The sequence below is a fragment of the Tamandua tetradactyla genome, chromosome 23, assembly GCF_023851605.1.
Source record: "Tamandua tetradactyla isolate mTamTet1 chromosome 23, mTamTet1.pri, whole genome shotgun sequence".
Taxonomy (NCBI): Eukaryota; Metazoa; Chordata; class Mammalia; order Pilosa; family Myrmecophagidae; genus Tamandua; species Tamandua tetradactyla.
Genome location: NC_135349.1, coordinates 28,896,593 through 28,917,517, shown reverse-complemented (window position 1 = coordinate 28,917,517; position 20,925 = coordinate 28,896,593). Strand labels below are relative to the sequence as shown.

General features: G+C 37.4%; 1 pseudogene; it reads left to right on the top strand.

Moving 5' to 3' along the window:
- Positions 1-9,321: 9,321 nt before the first annotated feature.
- On the top strand, positions 9,322-20,363 carry LOC143666734 (olfactory receptor 5M1-like; annotated as a pseudogene).
- Positions 20,364-20,925: the final 562 nt, after the last annotated feature.

Genomic DNA, 20,925 nt, shown 5'->3' with positions numbered 1-20,925 from the left:
CTTCAGCTTCAATTACCCATTGTCTTACCCTGTTTCTAACTCCTGCTAAACTCTGTTACCAATGACATATTTCAAGTTTATTCTCGAATGTCCGTTCACATCAGTGGGGCCATACAGTATTTGTCCTTTAGTTTTTGGCTGGATTCACTCAGCATAATATTCTCTAGGTCCATCCATGTTATTACATGGTTCATAAGTTTATCTTGTCTTAAAGCTGCATAATATTCCATCGTATGTATATACCACAGTTTGTTTAGCCACTCTTCTGTTGATGGAGATTTTGGCTGTTTCCATCTCTTTGCAATTGTAAATAATGCTGCTATAAACATTGGTGTGCAAATGTCCGTTTGTGTCTTTGCCCTTAAGTCTTTTGAGTAGATACCTAGCAATGGTATTGCTGGGTCGTATGGCAATTCTATATTCAGCTTTTTGAGGAACCGCCAAACTGCCTTCCACAGTGGTTGCACCCTTTGACATTCCCACCAACAGTGGATAAGTGTGCCTCTTTCTCCGCATCCTCTCCAGCACTTGTCATTTTCTGTTTTGTTGATAATGGCCATTCTGGTGGGTGTGAGATGATATCTCATTGTGGTTTTGATTTGCATTTCTCTAATGGCCAGGGACATTGAGCATCTCTTCATGTGCCTCTTGGCCATCCGTATTTCCTCTTCTGAGAGGTGTCTGTTCAAGTCTTTTTCCCATTTTGTAATTGGGTTGGCTGTCTTTTTGTTGTTGAGATGAACAATCTCTTTATAAATTCTGGATACTAGACCTTTATCTGATGTATCATTTCCAAATATTGTCTCCCATTGTGAAGGCTGTCTTTCTACTTTCTTGATGAAGTTCTTTGATGCACAAAAGTGTTTAATTTTGAGGAGTTCCCATTTATTTATTTCCTTCTTCAGTGCTCTTGCTTTAGGTTTAAGGTCCATAAAACCGCCTCCAGTTGTAAGATCCATAAGATATCTCCCAACATTTTCCTCTAACTGTTTTATGGTCTTAGACCTAATGTTTAGATCTTTGATCCATTGTGAGTTAACTTTTGTATAGGGTGTGAGAGATGGGTCTTCTTTCATTCTTTTGCATATGGATATCCAGTTCTCTAGGCACCATTTATTGAAGAGACTGCTCTGTCCCAGGTGAGTTGGCTTGACTGCCTTATCAAAGATCAAATGTCCATAGATGAGAGGGTCTATATCTGAGCACTCTATTCGATTCCATTGGTCGATATATCTATCTTTATGCCAATACCATGCTGTTTTGACCACTGTGGCTTCATAATATGCCTTAAAGTCAGGTAGCGCGAGACCTCCAGCTTCGTTTTTCTCCCTCAAGATGTTTTTAGCAATTCGGGGCACCCTGCCCTTCCAGATAAATTTGCTTATTGGTTTTTCTATTTCTGAAAAATAAGTTGTTGGGGTTTTGATTGGTATTGCATTGAATCTGTAAATCAATTTAGGTAGGATTGACATCTTAACTATATTTAGTCTTCCAATCCATGAACACGGTATGCCCTTCCATCTATTTAGGTCTTCTGTGATTTCTTTTAGCAGTTTTTTGTAGTTTTCTTTATATAGGTTTTTTGTCTCTTTAGTTAAATTTATTCCTAGGTATTTTATTCTTTTAGTTGCAATTGTAAATGGGATTCGTTTCTTGATTTCCCCCTCAGCTTGTTCATTACTAGTGTATAGAAATACTACAGATTTTTGAATGTTGATCTTGTAACCTGCTACTTTGCTGTACTCATTTATTAGCTCTAGTAGTTTTGTTGTGGATTTTTCCGGGTTTTCGACGTATAGTATCATATCGTCTGCAAACAGTGATAGTTTTACTTCTTCCTTTCCAATTTTGATGCCTTGTATTTCTTTTTCTTGTCTAATTGCTCTGGCTAGAACCTCCAACACAATGTTGAATAATAGTGGTGATAGTGGACATCCTTGTCTTGTTCCTGATCTTAGGGGGAAAGTTTTCAATTTTTCCCCATTGAGGATGATATTAGCTGTGGGTTTTTCATATATTCCCTCTATCATTTTAAGGAAGTTCCCTTGTATTCCTATCTTTTGAAGTGTTTTCAACAGGAAAGGATGTTGAATCTTGTCGAATGCCTTCTCTGCATCAATTGAGATGATCATGTGATTTTTCTGCTTTGATTTGTTGATATGGTGTATTACATTAATTGATTTTCTTATGTTGAACCATCCTTGCATACCTGGGATGAAACCTACTTGGTCATGATGTATAATTCTTTTAATGTGCTGTTGGATACGATTTGCTAGAATTTTATTGAGGATTTTTGCATCTGTATTCATTAGAGAGATTGGTCTGTAGTTTTCTTTTTTTGTAATATCTTTGCCTGGTTTTGGTATGAGGGTGATGTTGGCTTCATAGAATGAATTAGGTAGTTTTCCCTCCACTTCGATTTTTTTGAAGAGTTTGAAGAGAATTGGTACTAATTCTTTCTGGAACGTTTGGTAGAATTCACATGTGAAGCCATCTGGTCCTGGACTTTTCTTTTTAGGAAGCTTTTGAATGACTAATTCAATTTCTTTACTTGTGATTGGTTTGTTGAGGTCATCTATGTCTTCTTGAGTCAAAGTTGGTTGTTCATGTCTTTCCAGGAACCCGTCCATTTCCTCTAAATTGTTGTATTTATTAGCGTAAAGTTGTTCATAGTATCCTGTTATTACCTCCTTTATTTCTGTGAGGTCAGTGGTTATGTCTCCTCTTCCATTTCTGATCTTATTTATTTGCATCCTCTCTCTTCTTCTTTTTGTCAATCTTGCTAAGGGCCCATCAATCTTATTGATTTTCTCATAGAACCAACTTCTGGCCTTATTGATTTTCTCTATTGTTTTCATGTTTTCAATTTCATTTATTTGTGCTCTAATCTTTGTTATTTCTTTCCTTTTGCTTGCTTTGGGGTTAGCTTGCTGTTCTTTCTCCAGTTCTTCCAAATGGATAGTTAATTCCTGAATTTTTGCCTTTTCTTCTTTTCTGATATAGGCATTTAGAGCAATAAATTTCCCTCTTAGCACTGCCTTTGCTGCGTCCCATAAGTTTTGATATGTTGTGTTTTCATTTTCATTCGCCTCGAGGTATTTGCTAATTTCTCTTGCAATTTCTTCTTTGACCCAGTCGTTGTTTAGGAGTGTGTTGTTGAGCCTCCACGTATTTGTGAATTTTCTGGCACTCTGCCTATTATTGATTTCCAACATCATTCCTTTATGGTCCGAGAAAGTGTTGTGTAAGATTTCAATCTTTTTAAATTTGTTAAGACTTGCTTTGTGACCCAGCATATGGTCTATCTTTGAGAATGATCCATGAGCACTTGAGAAAAAGGTGTATCCTGTTGTTGTGGGATGTAATGTCCTATAAATGTCTATTAAGTCTAGTTCATTTATAGTAATATTCAGATTCTCTATTTCTTTGTTGATCCTCTGTCTAGATGTTCTGTCCCTTGATGAGAGTGGTGAGTTGAAGTCTCCAACTATTATGGTATATGAGTCTATTTCCCTTTTCAATGTTTGCAGTATATTCCTCACGTATTTTGGGGCATTCTGATTCGGTGCGTAAATATTTATGATTGTTATGTCTTCTTGCTTAATTGTTCCTTTTATTAGTATATAGTGTCCTTCTTTGTCTCTTTTAACTGTTTTACATTTGAAGTCTAATTTGTTGGATATTAGTGTAGCCACTCCTGCTCTTTTCTGGTTGTTATTTGCATGAAATATCTTTTCCCAACCTTTCACTTTCAACCTATATTTATCTTTGGGTCTAAGATGTGTTTCCTGTAGACAGCATATAGAAGGATCCTGTTTTTTAATCCATTCTGCCAATCTATGTCTTTTGATTGGGGAATTCAGTCCATTGACATTTAGTGTTATTACTGTTTGGATAATATTTTCCTCTAACATTTTGCCTTTTGTATTATATATATATCATATCTGATTTTCCTTCTTTCTACACTCTTTTCCATATCTCTCTCTTCTGTCTTTTTGTATCTGACTCTAGTGCTCCCTTTAGTATTTCTTGCAGAGCTGGTCTCTTGGTCACAAATTCTTTCAGTGACTTTTTGTCTGAGAATGTTTTAATTTCTCCCTCATTTTTGAAGGATAATTTTGCTGGATATAGGAGTCTTGGTTGACAGTTTTTCTCTTTTAGTAATTTAAATATATCATCCCACTGTCTTCTAGCTTCCATGGTTTCTGCTGAGAAATCTACACAAAGTCTTATTGGGTTTCCCTTGTATGTAATGGATTGTTTTTCTCTTGCTGCTTTCAAGATCTTCTCTTTCTCTTTGACCTCTGACATTCTAACTAGTAAGTGTCTTGGAGAACGCCTATTTGGGTCTAATCTCTTTGGGGTGCACTGCACTTCTTGGATCTGTAATTTTAGGTCTTTCATAAGAGTTGGGAAATTTTCAGTGATAATTTCTTCCATTAGTTTTTCTCCTCCTTTTCCCTTCTCTTCTCCTTCTGGGACACCCACAACACGTATATTTGTGCGGTTCATATTGTCCTTGAGTTCCCTGATCCCCTGTTCAAATTTTTCCATTCTTTTCCCTATAGTTTCTGTTTCTTTTTGGAATTCAGATGTTCCATCCTCCAAATCACTAATTCTATTCTGTCTCTTTAAATCTATCATTGTAGGTATCCACTGTTTTTTCCATCTTTTCTACTTTATCCTTCACTTCCATAACCTCTGTGATTTGTTTTTTCAGTTTTTCTATTTCTTCTTTTTGTTCAGCCCATGTCCTCTTCATGTCCTCCCTCAATTTATCAATTTCATTTTTGAAGAGGTTTTCCATTTCTGTTCGTATATTCAGCATTAGTTGTCTCAGCTCTTGTGTCTCATTTGAGCTATTGGTTTGTTCCTTTGACTGAGCCATATTCTCAATCTTTTGAGCGTGGACAGTTATCTTCTGCTGCTGGCGTCTGGGCATTTATTCAGATTTCTCTTGGTGTTGGACCCAGCAAGGTTGTAATATTTTTCTGTGAAATCTCTGGGTTCTGTTTTTCTTATCCTGCCCAGTAGGTGGCGCTCGTGGCACCCTTTTGTCTGCGGGTCCCACCAGTAAAAGGTGCTGTGGGACCTTAAACTTTGGAAAACTCTCGCCGTCCTGGGGGTTCGCTAGCTGAATCGGCTTGAGCCGGCCCGGGGTCCGAACGCAGGGAGGGTTGCTGGTCGCCGCAGCCAGGGAAAGAGCCCGTCCGAATTTCCTAGTCGGCCCTGGGCAACAAGCGTGGCGGGAGGGCACCAGCGGCAGCGGCCCGCCCGAGAGAGTGCACGTTCCCCGGGAGTCACGGGTTTGGAAGGGGCCTCCCCCACCCGTCACCGTTCTCCGCGGCCTGGGGGTTTCCGATCCAATTCTCTCAGTTGGTCCGGGGGCTGCGTGTGGTGTGGGCGCCAGCCGTCTTTGTTTCAGGGGACCGCCTCTCCAATTCTCCCAGCCGGCCCGTGAAGGGGGAAGGGAGTAACTCCGGCCGCTTGCCACCCCGCCCGGTAAGGCCCGCGTGCCTCGGCGATCTCACCCGAGCTGCTTCTCTCAGCCAGCCAGCCGTTCCAGGATGGGGTACACTGTCTTTTTTATCTCTGTTGTGGCTTTGGGCGCTTTCTGTATCGTTTCTACTCCCCTAGTAGGTGTCCTGGAGAAGAAACTAAGATCCGCGCGTCTTACTAAGCCGCCATCTTCCAGGAACTCTGTTCATACACTTTTAATCAATTACTCTACTTTTAAGAATATAAAGACATAATGAGAAATTTGGGTGAAGTATTTCAAGTAGTGTTACTTTTATAATTGGGAGAAAGCAAACAAGTTATATATAAAATATATATTTTATATATAAATACAGTCAGTCCTTACTTTGCATGATATTCTGTTAAACAAAATCTGTGCACACAGGAAATGTATTTTTACTTTCCATGGTTCTGGGTGTGAAGAGAGGACAATCTGCATGCAATAACTGAGACACAAGCCTGTACTGGACACACAGAAGTTAGCTGTAAATAATTGATAACCTCTTAAGGATGTGAAGGTTGGGGGTTGTCATAGAAGAGTATGTGGATAGTGAGTGAGGCAATTTTGGATTCAAATGGTTCTTTCTGAAATTCTAAGTCAAAGAAATGGAAAATAATTTTACATAGGATTTTATGAAGATAACATATTACAAATATAACTATATATTTTTGTCAACTTTGTAAAATAGTAGGTGTGTTGGTTTGAGTTTATTATGTACCCTGGAAAAGCTATGTTTAATCTTGATCCAATCCTGCTGGGGCAGATGTTTTACTGTTTTTTTATTTTTTGTTTTTTTATCCTAATTCAATATTGTGGGGTAGAAACTTTTGATTAGATACCTGCATGGAGATGTGGTATACCCAATTGTGGGGGTGACCTTTTATTAGATGGAGATGTGACTCCCCCCATTCCAGGTGGGGCTTGATAGATTTACTGGAATCCTTTAAAAGAGGAAACATTTTAGAGAGAGCAGAGTAGATGCAGATACTTGGAAGGCAGTTGCTTCAGAGCTAACAGAGCCAATGTGAGATGTGGATGTTTGCAGATGCAGGGCTGGTGGATGTTGTCAGTTGCATTCACATGAGAAACTGAGCAGACCATAACACAGGGTTGAATCCAAGAGGAACTAAGTGAAGACTCATGGATGCCAAGTGAGGAACCCCCACAGGAAACAGAGGCTGAAAGAAATGGAGCCCTGGAGCAAGGGAACAGCAGAAACCAGCCACATACATTCCCAGGTGACAGAGATATTCCAGACCCATGGGCCTTCCTTGAATTAAGGTATCTTTTTCTGGATGCCTTAGTTTGGACATTTTATAAGCTTACAACTGTAAACTTGTAATTTATTAAATTCCCTTTCTAAAAGTCATTCCATTTCTGGTATATCACATTCTGGCAGCTTAAGAAACTAATATAGAAGGATTAATGAGAAGTAAAACTTTGTTTTTATATCCATGAAAAGATTTCCCATAATAAACAATTACTAGTTTGATAAGCAACAAAAGCAAGCAAACAAAAAAATCTGCATATTAAATCTATATTTTAGGATATATTTAAAGGATTGTATTTATTAATACTGGCACCTTAATAAAGAAGTAGGAAAAATTAGGGATTTAAAAACCTACTCTATATTATGTATTGATCTGGATCATCAACTTACGTTCCTTCTAATTTAACTCCTATTATTTTTCCCTTAATTTACTTGTACTTCTTAATAGTTTGAAATTCTCCAGGGATAAACATAGGATTATTTGTTTATGAACTGCATGACTCATTATCAATAATGGAATCTACAATCTTTTAATGTGGAACACCAAATGTCACTTTCCTACAGAAGTATGCTTCTCAGAAGAAAGTTTCAGAAAACAATTTATTTCTGAGCTAAATATCACCACTGTAGTAGTGAGTCATGGTGTTAGGAAGAAGAGAAACCTGTGAAAGTTGAGTTCCAATATATTTTTATCTGATGGATAAATAATTTCAGTATTGTTTATATATATTTAATTAATGCATGCAAAAGGAAAAGTAAAAACCTGGTACTCTTGAGGATGTAGTGAAACTTGGGTATCTTGTAGTAATAAAAGCAATATAAAAATATATAAGAAGAAACCTGTGCAAATCTCTGTACAATTTCAGATACAGAAGCAAGCTTAAATTTATGAAGATTTTCCTACAGAAAAGAAATAAATAAAATTGTCTGAATGTTGATGATGCTATAAAATGTGACATATAAACATTCAGCTATATTATTTCCCAAAGAAAATGTTACTTTCAAGAGCATAAAGCAACCTCAAATATGTTTATGTTGTATTTAATAATTAAGCACAGAAACAAAATTTTCATGCATATTGGAGAATTTCTTGTCTATTTCATGTGAACAGACAAGAACTGGGGTAACACGTAAAATAAAAATAAAACACAAACACACAAGAAGTTTTTAAGGATTTCTGAGAACAAAATAATATAAACACCCTCAAGGAGAAAGAAAACTTGGAAATTAGAAATGCAATCTCCCTCTAAGAAATCTCATTTCTTTAAAGAAAAATGTTGTAATAAAAGTGTCATAGATGTGTATACACTTTTAGGTTCTTTGTTGAAATAATAAAACCAATATGCTTTATATTCATGATAAGTTGACATCAGAAATGCACCAAAGGTATAGTGAGGGAAAGATCAGAAATTATAAATGTGAGTTTCTTTTAAGAAGAAAATCAACTTTTATCAAAGTAAACCATAGAATATAATTAATTTCCTCATTCAGAAATAATTGGTAAATCCCTTCACTTTACTGATAAAGAGTTTATCAGAGAGGGTCAATAAGGATGGCCAAGGGACTGAAAATTAGGACTTATTTCTTAAATGAAAAACAAATTCTTGACTAAGACAGAAAATGTGACCCTGCTTTACCATAAACAGATTTTTACTATCAATCCTAATTTCACATTCATTGTTTCCATCTGCCTCTCACACAGACCCGAGTTCTACATATATGAAAAATACTATTATAACTATTCCAGAGAATAGCATGTAGTTAGATCCAAGAGGGTAGATACTTGCAGATTGCTTTTGAGATTCACTTTTAATTGCAAGCCTGCAGAAATTAGACTTTTCTCCGTTTTACCAAGGTTTCTCTTGAACATTCTGTTCAAAGCCTGTTTCACATCCTTATTCCTCAGACTGTAGATAAATGGATATTCAGCATGGGACTTAAAAATACAAAACACAGTCCTACTTCTCTCTTGTTGTACAGACTGGTCTCAAATACATACAGAATATGAATCCATAGAACACAATGAAAGCTGTCAGGTGGGAGGCACAGGTGGAGATGGATTTGCACTGCCCCTCACTGGAACAGATCCTTATAGTGATGATGGAAATGAAAATGTAGAAGATTAGGGTAATGAGCTGGGAACCAGCAAGGTTGATCACTGAGACACCAATAAGGCAGTTGCTTTATGTAAGGGTCAGAAAATGTCAATGTTAATGATACCAAATAAATGTGGGGTTCTCTGCCTGGTGTACATAATAGCCAATCCATGACACCAGGGTTTCAAAAAAAGAATTAGTTTATTCCTATGTGCAAAGCAGGAGATTAGATCACCTATTGATCCAAAACTCTATCTTCCCTGAGTCTAAACTTGCAGGAATTTAATGGATTCAAACAAGGGGAGATAGAGCTTTATCATTACAATATCAAGTATAAACAGGGTTGAGATTAGCTTAGAATAACTATTACAATAGTAGGTATGCACGAGGCTGAGACAAGATTTGCATGACCATTACAGTAATAAGTATACATAAGGATGAGACCAGGTAAGTTTCAGTAATTTCAGGTATTAGTCTCTGTCTATTCTATAATATAGAAAGAAAAAACATCTATATAATGAATCAGTAATCATAACTATTTAATTCTTAATTTCTTGGTTATATTACAAAAGGTGGATAAGCATAGTAGAAATGGCTGATTGAGTCAGAGCTATCAAAAGGTAGGTGGGAGGTCAATATTACCTGTATTATATCCACCATAGAACCCCACAGGTAGAGGAAGGTGACCAGGTAGATGCGAACCGGCCTGGACATTCAGCTGCTATGCGACAGGGAATTGCAGATGGTCATGTGTTCAATGAGGAGCAGGGTCTCAAAAACAAAACATTGTGCCAAACACCCAGCCTGGGAATTTTTTTTTCTGAGAGGGGTCAGCAAGCATCTACAGAGAGATGTTATTGGAGCAAAGGATATCCACACAGGCTAAATGGATTGAGGGAAAAAGTACATGGGGGAGAGGGTATTGCAGGCAGGGAGTGAATCTGATTAGCAAAATCAGCCCAAAGTTTCCCATCAGGGTAATGAGATAAATAAGGAGGAACACCACAAAAAGGATGGACTGAAACTCTGGCTGGCTGTTCAGCCCCAACAGAATAAGCTCAGTTGCCTTGGTACCACTGCATTTGGGAACTGTCGATACTTTCAGATTCTCTAATAAGAAAAGAAGAATATTCCAGATATTAAGGGAAAAATAAATTATGTGCAGCCCAAGTATAGATAAAATCAATGAGCATTAAAACACACTGGTTTTGAAAGGAGAAAATTAAAGAGATTTCCCACAGAGATAGAAGAGTTGCAATAGAAGCATCATGATTTGAGGTGCTGATCAAGGCAGGCAATATATTTGAAAAAGAGATTTTGAGGTGTGTGCACCATACTCTGCTGGCTTAACTCTACTAGCACTTATCATATCTGACTTAGCCCATTAGTGTCCTTAATAAGGCTAATGAGGACTTCTGGAGAAGATGGCAGCTTAGTAAGACGCGCGGATCTTAGTTTCTCCTCCAGGACAGCTACTAGGGGAGTAGAAACGATACAGAACAGCTCCCAAAGCCACGACAGAGATAAAAAAGACAGCGTACCCCATCCTGGAACGGCTGGCTGGCTGAGAGAACCCGCTCTGGTGAGATCGCTGAGGGGCGCGGGCATCACCGGGCGGGGCAACAAGCGGCCGGAGTCACTCCCTTCCCCTCCCCGGGCCGGCTGGGAGAATTGGACAGGCAGTCCCCTCAAACCATGGCAGCTGGCGCCCACACCACGCGCGGCCCCCCGGACCAACGGAGAGAATTGGATCAGAAATCCCCAGGCCACAGAGAATGGCGACGGGAGGGGGCCCTTCCAAACCCGTGACTCCCCAGAAACGTACACTCTTCCGGGCGGGCCGCTGCGGCTGGCACCCTCCCGCCAAGTTTTGCGCCCCGGGCCGACTAGGAAATTCGGACGGGCACATTCCCGGGCTGCAGCGGCCAGCGACCCTCCCCGCATTCAGACCCTGGGCCGGCTGGCACTCTTCCAAGCTGCTTCACCTAGCGAACCTCCTGGACAGTGAGAGTTTTCCAAACTTAAAGGACCCACAGCACCTTTTACTGGTAGGACCTGCAGACAAACGTGTGCCACAAGTGTCACCTACTGGGCAGGATAAGAAAAACAGAACCCAGAGATTTGACAGAAAAATCTTACAACCTTGTTGGGTCCGACACCCAGGGAAATCTGACTAAATGCCCAGACGACAGCAGCAGAAGATAATGGTCCACACTCAGAAGATTGAGAATATGGCCCAGTCAAAGGAACAAACCAATAGTTCAAATGAGATACAAGAGCTGAGACAACTAATGCTGAATATACGAACAGAAATGGAAAACCTCTTCAAAAATGAAATTGATAAATTGAGGGAGGACATGAAGAGGACATGGGCTGAACAAAAAGAAGAAATAGAAAAACTGAAAAAACAAATCACAGAGGTTATGGAAGTGAAGGATAAAGTAGAAAAGATGGAAAAAACAGTGGATACCTACAATGATAGATTTAAAGAGACAGAATAGAATTAGTGATTTGGAGGATGGAACATCTGAATTCCAAAAAGAAACAGAAAATATCAAGAAAAGAATGGAAAAATTTGAACAGGGGATCAGGGAACTCAAGGACAATATGAACCGCACAAATATACGTGTTGTGGGTGTCCCAGAAGGAGAAGAGAAGGGAAAAGGAGGAGAAAAACTAATGGAAGAAATTATCACTGAAAATTTCCCAACTCTTATGAAAGACCGAAAATTACAGATCCAAGAAGTGCAGCGCACCCCAAAGAGATTAGACCCAAATAGGCGTTCTCCAAGACACTTACTAGTTAGAATGTCAGAGGTCAAAGAGAAAGAGAGGATCTTGAAAGCAGCAAGAGAAAAGCAATCCATCACATACAAGGGAAACCCAATAAGACTATGTGTAGATTTCTCAGCAGAAACCATGGAAGCTAGAAGACAGTGGGATAATATATTTAAATTACTAAAAGAGAAAAACTGCCAACCAAGACTCCTATATCCAGCAAAATTATCCTTCAAAAATGAGGGAGAAATTAAAACATTCTCAGACAAAAAGTCACTGAGAGATTTGTGACCAAGAGACCAGCTCTGCAAGAAATACTAAAGGGAGCACTAGAGTCAGATACAAAAAGACAGAAAGAGAGGTATGGAGAAGAGTGTAGAAAGAAGGAAAATCAGATATGATATATATAATACAAAAGGCAAAATGTTAGAGGAAAATATTATCCAAACAGTAATAACACTAAATGTTAATGGACTGAATTCCCCAGTCAAAAGACATAGACTGGCAGAATGGATTAAAAAACAGGATCCTTCTATATGCTGTCTGCAGGAAACACATCTTAGACCCAAAGATAAATAAGGTTGAAAGTGAGAGGGTGGGAAAAGATATTTCATGCAAATAACAACCAGAAAAGAGCAGGAGTGGCTACACTAATATCCAACAAATTAGACTTCAAATGTAAAACAGTTAAAAAAGACAAAGAAGGACACTATATACTAATAAAAGGAACAATTAAACAAGAAGACATAACAATCAATCATAAATATTTACGCACCAAACCAGAATGCCCCAAAATACGTGAGGAATACACTGCAAACACTGAAAAGGGAAATAGACTCATATACCATAATAGTTGGAGACTTCAATTCACCACTCTCATCAATGGACAGAACATCTAGACAGAGGATCAATAAAGAAATAGAGAATCTGAATATTACTGTAAATGAGCTAGACTTAACAGACATTTATAGGACATTACATCCCACAACAGCAAGATACACCTTTTTCTCAAGTGCTCATGGATCATTCTCAAAGATAGACCATATGCTGGGTCAAAGAGCAAGTCTTAACAAATTTAAAAAGATTGAAATCATACACAACATTTTCTCAGATCATAAAGGAATGAAGTTGGAAATCAATAATAGGCGGAGTGCCAGAAAATTCACAAATACATGGAGGCTCAACAACACACTTCTAAACAACGAGTGGGTCAAAGAAGAAATTGCTAGAGAAATTAGCAAATACCTCGAGGTGAATGAAAATGAAAGCACAACATATCAAAACTTATGGGACGCAGCAAAGGCAGTGCTAAGAGGGAAATTTATTGCCTTAAATGCCTATATCAGAAAAGAAGAAAAGGCAAAAATTCAGGAATTAACTATCCATTTGGAAGAACTGGAGAAAGAACAGCAAACTAATCCCAAAGCAAGCAAAAGGAAAGAAATAACAAAGATTAGAGCAGAAATAAATGAAATTGCAAACACAAAAACAATAGAGAAAATCAATAAGGCCAGAAGTTGGTTCTATGAGAAAATCAATAAGATTGATGGGCCCTTAGCAAGATTGACAAAAAGAAGAAGAGAGAGGATGCAAATAAATAAGATCAGAAATGGAAGAGGAGACATAACTACTGACCTCACAGAAATAAAGGAAGTAATAACAAGATACTGTGAACAACTTTACATTAATAAATACAACAATTTAGAGGAAATGGACGGGTTCCTGGAAAGACATGAACAACCAACTTTGACTCAAGAAGGCATAGATGACCTCAACACACCAATCACAAGTAAAGAAATTGAATCAGTCATTCAAAAGCTTCCTAAAAAGAAAAGTCCAGGACCAGACGGCTTCACATCTGAATTCTATCAAACATTCCAGAAAGAATTAGTACCAACTCTCCTCAAACTCTTCAAAAAAATCGAAGTGGAGGGAAAACTACCTAATTCATTCTATGAAGCCAACAACACCCTCATACCAAAACCAGGCAAAGATATTACAAAAAAAGAAAACTACAGGCCAATCTCTCTAATGAATATAGATGCAAAAATCCTCATCAAAATTCTAGCAAGTCGAGTCCAACAACACATTAAAAGAATTATACATCATGACCAAGTAGAATTCATCCCAGGTATGCAAGGATGGTTCAACATAAGAAAATCAATTAATGTAATACACCATATCAACATATCAAAGCAGAAAAATCACAGGATCATCTCAATTGATGCAGAGAACGCATTTGACAAGATTCAACATCTTTTCCTGTTGAAAACACTTCAAAGGATAGGAATACAAGGGAACTTCCTTAAAATGATAGAGGGAATATATGAAAAACCCACAGCTAATATCATCCTCAATGGGGAAAAATTGAAAACTTTCCCCCTAAGATCAGGAACAAGACAAGGATGTCCACTATCACCACTATTATTCAACATTGTGTTGGAGGTTTTAGCCAGAACAATTAGACAAGAAAAAGAAATACAAGGCATCAAAATTGGAAAGGAAGAAGTAAAACTATCACTGTTTGCAGACGATATGATACTATACGTCGAAAACCCGGAAAAATCCGCAACAAAACTACTAGAGCTAATAAATGAGTACAGCAAAGTAGCAGGTTACAAGATCAACATTCAAAAATCTGTAGCATTTCTATACACTAGTAATGAACAAGCTGAGGGGGAAATCAAGAAACGAATCCCATTTACAATTGCAACTAAAAGAATAAAATACCTAGGAATAAATTTAACTAAAGAGACAAAAAACCTATATAAAGAAAACTACAAAAAACTGCTAAAAGAAATCACAGAAGACCTAAATAGATGGAAGGGCATACCGTGTTCATGGATTGGAAGACTAAATATAGTTAAGATGTCAATCCTACCTAAATTGATTTACAGATTCAATGCAATACCAATCAAAATCCCAACAACTTATTTTTCAGAAATAGAAAAACCAATAAGCAAATTTATCTGGAAGGGCAGGGTGCCCCGAATTGCTAAAAACATCTTGAGGGAAAAAAACGAAGCTGGAGGTCTTGCACTGCCTGACTTTAAGGCATATTATGAAGCCACTGTGGTCAAAACAGCATGGTATTGGCATAAAGATAGATATATCGACCAATGGAATCGAATAGAGTGCTCAGATATAGACCCTCTCATCTATGGACATTTGATCTTTGATAAGGCAGTCAAGCCAACTCACCTGGGACAGAACAGTCTCTTCAACAAATGGTGCCTAGAGAACTGGATATCCATATGCAAAAGAATGAAAGAAGACCCATATCTCACACCCTACACAAAACTCAAAATGGATCAAAGATCTAAACTTAGGTCTAAGACCATAAAACAGTTAGTGGAAAATGTAGGGAGATATCTTATGAATCTTACAATTGGAGGCAGTTTTATGGACCTTAAACCTAAAGCAAGAGCACTGAAGAAGGAAATAAATAAATTGGAACTCCTCAAAATTAAACACTTTTGTGCATCAAAGAACTTCATCAAGAAAGTAGAAAGACAGCCTACACAATGGGAATCAATATTTGGAAACGACATATCAGATAAAGGTCTAGTATCCAGAATTTATAATGAGATTGTTCAACTCAACAACAAAAAGACAGCCAACTCAATTACAAAATGGGAAAAAGACTTGAACAGACACCTATCAGAAGAGAAAATACAAATGGCCAAAAGGCACATGAAGAGATGCTCAATGTCCCTGGCCATTGGAGAAATGCAAATCAAAACCACAATGAGATATCATCTCACACCCACCAGAATGGCCATTATCAACAAAACAGAAAATGACAAGTGCTGGAGAGGATGCGGAGAAAGAGGCACACTTATCCACTGTTGGTGGGAATGTCAAATGGTGCAACCACTGTTGAAGGCAGTTTGGCGGTTCCTCAAAAAGCTGAATATAGAATTGCCATATGACCCAGCAATACCTTTGCTGCGAATCTACTCAAAGGAATTAAAGGCAAAAACTCAAACGGACATTTGCACACCAATGTTTATAGCAGCGTTATTTACAATTGCAAAGAGATGGAAACAGCCAAAATGTCCATCAACAGACGAGTGGCTAAACAAACTGTGGTATATACATATGATGGAATATTATGCAGCTTTAAGACAGGATAAACTTATGAAACATGTAATAACATGGATGGACCTAGAGAACATTATGCTGAGTGAGTCTAGCCAAAAACTAAAAGACAAATACTGTATGGTCCCAATGATGTGAATCGACACTCGAGAATAAACTTGGAATATGTCCTTGGTAACAGAGTTCAGCAGGAGTTAGAAACAGGGTAAGATAATGGGTAATTGGAGCTGATGGGATACAGACTGTGCAATAGGACTAGATACAAAAACTCAGAAATGGACAGCACAATAATACCTAATTGTAAAGTAATCATGTTAAAACACTGAATGAAGCTGCATCCGAGCTATAGGTTTTTGTTTTGCTTTGTTTTGTTTTGTTCTTAGTATTATTACTTTTATTTTTTTTCTCTGTATTAACATTCTATATCTTTTTCGGTTATATTGCTCGTTCTTCTAAACCGATGCAAATGTACTAAGAAACGATGATCATGCATCTATGTGATGATGTTAAGAATTACTGATTGCATATGTAGAATGGTATGATTTCTAAAAAAAAAAAATGGACAGCACAATACTACCTAATTGTAATGTAATTATTTTAAAACACTGAATGAAGGTGCATCTGAGCTATAGTTGTTTTTTTTTTCTTATATATTTTTGTATTTTTTATTTTTATTTTTATTTTTTCTCTATATTATCATTTTATTTCTTTTTCTGTTGTCTTGCTATTTCTTTTTCTAAATCGATGCATATGTACTAAGAAATGATGATCATACATCTATGTGATGATATTAAGAATTACTGATTGCATATGTAGAATGGAATGATTTCTAAATGTTGTGTTAATTTTTTTTAATTAATAAAAAATAAAAATAAAAAATAAGGCTACTGATCTTGGATTCTGGGCTACTGATCCTCCAACATTGCTCCTGCCATAGTCAGATCATGACACAGATTTCTGAGGAGGGGGAGAATGGTGATTTTGCATGAACTCGGCATCATTGCTGACACACACAAACCTCCTGTAATTTGGAAATCATATCCTACTTATGGTCCGTTCTAGTTTGCTAGCTGCTGGAATGCAACACATCAGAGATGGATTGGCTTTTAATAAAAGGGGGATTTATTTCATTAATTCTTCAGAGGAAAGGCAGCTAACTTTCAACTGAGGTTCTTTCTTATGTGGGAAGATATAGGGTGATCTCCACTGGCCTTCTCTCCAGGCCTCTGGTTTCCAACAGCTTTCCCTGGGGTGATTTATTTCTGCATCTCCAAAGGCCTGGGCTGAGCTGTGAGTGCTGAAATGAGGTCTGAGGTAAAATCTTCTCTTGCCTAAGCTACTAAAAAGCCCTCCCTTGTTTTTCCCACATTTGAAATCCTCTGTTCAGCTAATAACAGCTAGTGATCTTTTATAAGCATAGAACATCATGCTACTGACAAAATAAAATTTTCAAAGTCTTCCCATTACCTTATTTTTTGATGATTTCCGATTATGTGATAGAAAGTTAAAACTCAGGATATTCTGCCCCTTTGGATGTGCAATACCCATGATCTATTCTTTGTCTGTCCATTCAGTTATGATTAAGCCAGTCCTTTCTTCTTGGGAAAGCAAGTTTATGAATTGGTAATTTATTATGGAAATGTCTGTGTATTAATGAACATCAGAAAATCATTACATTCTTACAAATTAACAGTAAGAATTTTCTTCTAACCAGAATCTATCATCATGCTTAAAAGAGCATCACATCTTCAAGTTTTATTTCTAATGCAAAACAAAAAATCTCCACATTAAGAGATCAAGAAATAGGGGCGGGCCGCGGTGGCTCAGCGGGCAAAGTGCTTGCCTGCTATGCCGGAGGACCTCGGTTCGATTCCCGGCCCCAGCCCATGTAACAAAAACGGAGAAACAGAATACAATAAAACAAGAAAATGTTTAAAGATGTTTCCCTTCCTTCCTTCTATCCTTCCTTCCTTCTCTCTGTCTTTCCTTTAAAAAAAAAAAAAAAAAAAAGAGATCAAGAAATAAAAGCCACCAACTCTAAAATCTTACAAGTGATTTTCACTGCATAGAAATATTTCAAGCAGCAGGAATGTATTTTTCCTCAATTCTGTTACTTCATTTGTGTAAAATAAGAAATAAAGAGAACAATCTTTCTGCCTCAATTTGAGAAAACTGCTGTGACAATACTCAAATCTTGTCAAATTTAATTGGTCATAAACATGTACATTTTAATATTGATATTTGCTGATTTCTCACAACTTAATCTATCAGATAGAGATCAGCCAAAATTAGAGATACATATTCTGTCTTGAGCAGACTGTACTTAGACTCATTATATTATATAGTCAATGATTATATAAGAAGACACAGACAAGTAGAAGTGTCTCCTGCTTTCCTTTATCCTCTCACAACTGCATTCACAGATAATATTCAATTATTCTTTATCCTACTTTCAGTCCTCTTCTGAAGTCATTAATTTTATAATTGAACCACATCCTCAAACTTGATCTTGATTACTAGCATGTTGATAAAATTAACTCAGTAGAGTTTCTGGTTCAGTGAACTCATAATGTTCACCTTACAAACTGGACACTCTCATATTTTACCTGTACTCATCCTTCCTTCCAATGGTTGTGTCACTCTCCTGCTGTTGACTATTTCAGACCAATCTCCTCAAATCTCTCACCAACCACATGGTCATATCTATAGCACTCTTAGATGAACTCACATTGATATTTAATAAGAAAATTAAGCCTTCTAATGGGGACTGTCTCATCTCACTAAATAAATATAGAAAACGTATCTGTACTTATTTTTTTCCTTCCATCCTATTCAAAGTGGTGCCTAATTTTTTTAATATGTTAAGGATATAGGCATTCATGTACCAAGCAAGATACACAAACATTGGGTAGGGATTTCAGCCTCAAAGGAGTATATAGACCCTCAAAACATCAAATTAAGGTTATGCTCTAATGGAACAAAGAGTATATGTGTTTCCTCTACAAGGGAGTAAATTTATTCATTGCTGTAACCCCAGACCCTAGAACAGAAGAAATCAATGAACTATAAATGAAGAAAAACATTTCTCAGTTTACAAAAAATGCAAATTTACAATTGCAATGTAGCCATATATAATGAGATCAATTTGGATAATTCATCTTCTTTGAATGAAATTAAGCCAGAGAATGATGAGCTTCAAGTGGAAATTTTGCAACGGACAATTATCTGTTAATTTGTACATGAAAAACAGGATGATAGAGCTCAAGGATCCTGAAAGATCCAACCTTCCTTTCTCCATTACAGGATGCAAAGGAACTGCTGCTGTTCATATCTGATTTTTTTTCTTTTTTGACAATTTTTCCTCATATTTGAAGTAAAAAGCAGAGTTTCCAGTTGGGTGTAAATGTGTGTATGTGCAAGTGTGTATTTCTGTGTGTGTGAGAGAGACTGGAATCTGAGAGCTAGGGAAAGACAGAGGCAGAAACAGAGTAGCAGTGATGTAGGATAAAAATGTGTTTTGGAGATACACAAATGTGTTGAAAAGATAATAGAAATTATCCATGGCTGAAGAGATCAATGAGAAAATGATAAAATGGATGGAATAAATAAAGAATAAGTATCAGATGGGAAACTCACATTCCCTGCCACTTTTTATTTTCAAAGGATAAGAAAATGCCCCCCCAATCCCAATTGTGACCAGATTCATTATGTTGGGGCTCACCAATGACCCAGTGCTGGAAAAGATCCTGTTTGGGATGTTTCTCACAACCTACTTCATCATGTTGGTGGAGAATCTGAGCATGATTGTGCTGATCAGGACCAGTTACCACCTCCACATTCTTCCTGAGCCACCTCTCTTTTGTAGACATTTGTTATTCCTCTAACATTACTCCAAATATGATGTACAATTTCCTCTTAGACCAAAAAACCATCTCCTACACTGGGTGCTTCACACAGTGTCTTCTCTTCATTGCCCTGGTAATTACTGAGCTTTATCCTGACATTAATGACACTGCATCACTATGCAGCCATTTGCTAGCCTGTCCATTATGGTGCCCAAATGTCCAAGAATATTTGCAGGTCTTTAGTCATAGTCCCTTACTTATGGCTTCCTTAATGGACTGTCTCAGACACTTGACTTTTCACTTATCCTTCTGTGGTTCCCTTGAAATCAATCATTTCTACTGTGCTGATCCTCCTCTTCTAATATTGGCCACTCTGATACCTCTGTCAAAAAGATGGCAATGTCTGTGGTTGCTGGTTTCGCAATCTCAAGTTCTCTGTTCATCATCCTTCTGTCCTATCTCTTAATTTTTGCAGCCATCTTGAGGATGTATTCTTCTGAAGGCAGACACAGAGCATTCTCTACATGTGGTTCCCATCAGGCAATGGTAATCATATTCTATGGAAGACTGTTCTGCATGCACTTGAGACCCCCAAGTGAGAAGTCTATGGAGGAATCCAAAATAATTGCAGTCTTTTATGCTTTTTTTTTAGCCCAATGCTGAACCCGTCAAACTACAGCCTAAGGAACAAGGATGTGATGCATGCAATGCAGCAGGTAGTTAAAGAAAATCTCTTCCACGAAGTTGGTGTTTAGACCTCTGGTTAAACTTATCAATGAGAGTTTGTGATAATGCAATGACTCCTTTCAAAGGACAAATCCATTACTGTGTGGTGCTGATCTGTGTATCATCATGAACTCTGCATGACCAATCTAGTTTATTTACCCTCAAGTTAACACCTCAAAGCCAGATTGTACACTTAATATTTAAATTGAAAATGATTTCTTTGGCAGGGATTCTCCCAAAATAAAGTGACTGATATCACATGATTTTATACAACAACTCAATAACTCAATGTTTTTACTTACGTATGGGTAAATTTTCTTGCTAAATTTTTCTGATAGTTAAATTGAAAATTTTTAGTTGAGATATGGCCCAAGTGAATAAAATTGGGTCTTAATCTGGATTATTGGTGTATGTTTATCAATTTTATCCTTCAGAGAGACTTAGTGAGATCTAGGATAAAGTGACTAATTTTGGAATTTTCATTTTAATGATGAAGTAGCTTCTACATCAATGTATAGTACATGACAATGGTTTGACCCAAGTAATCACTAGGATTGTTTGGAAAATTTTTAAATATATGGGTCAATCATA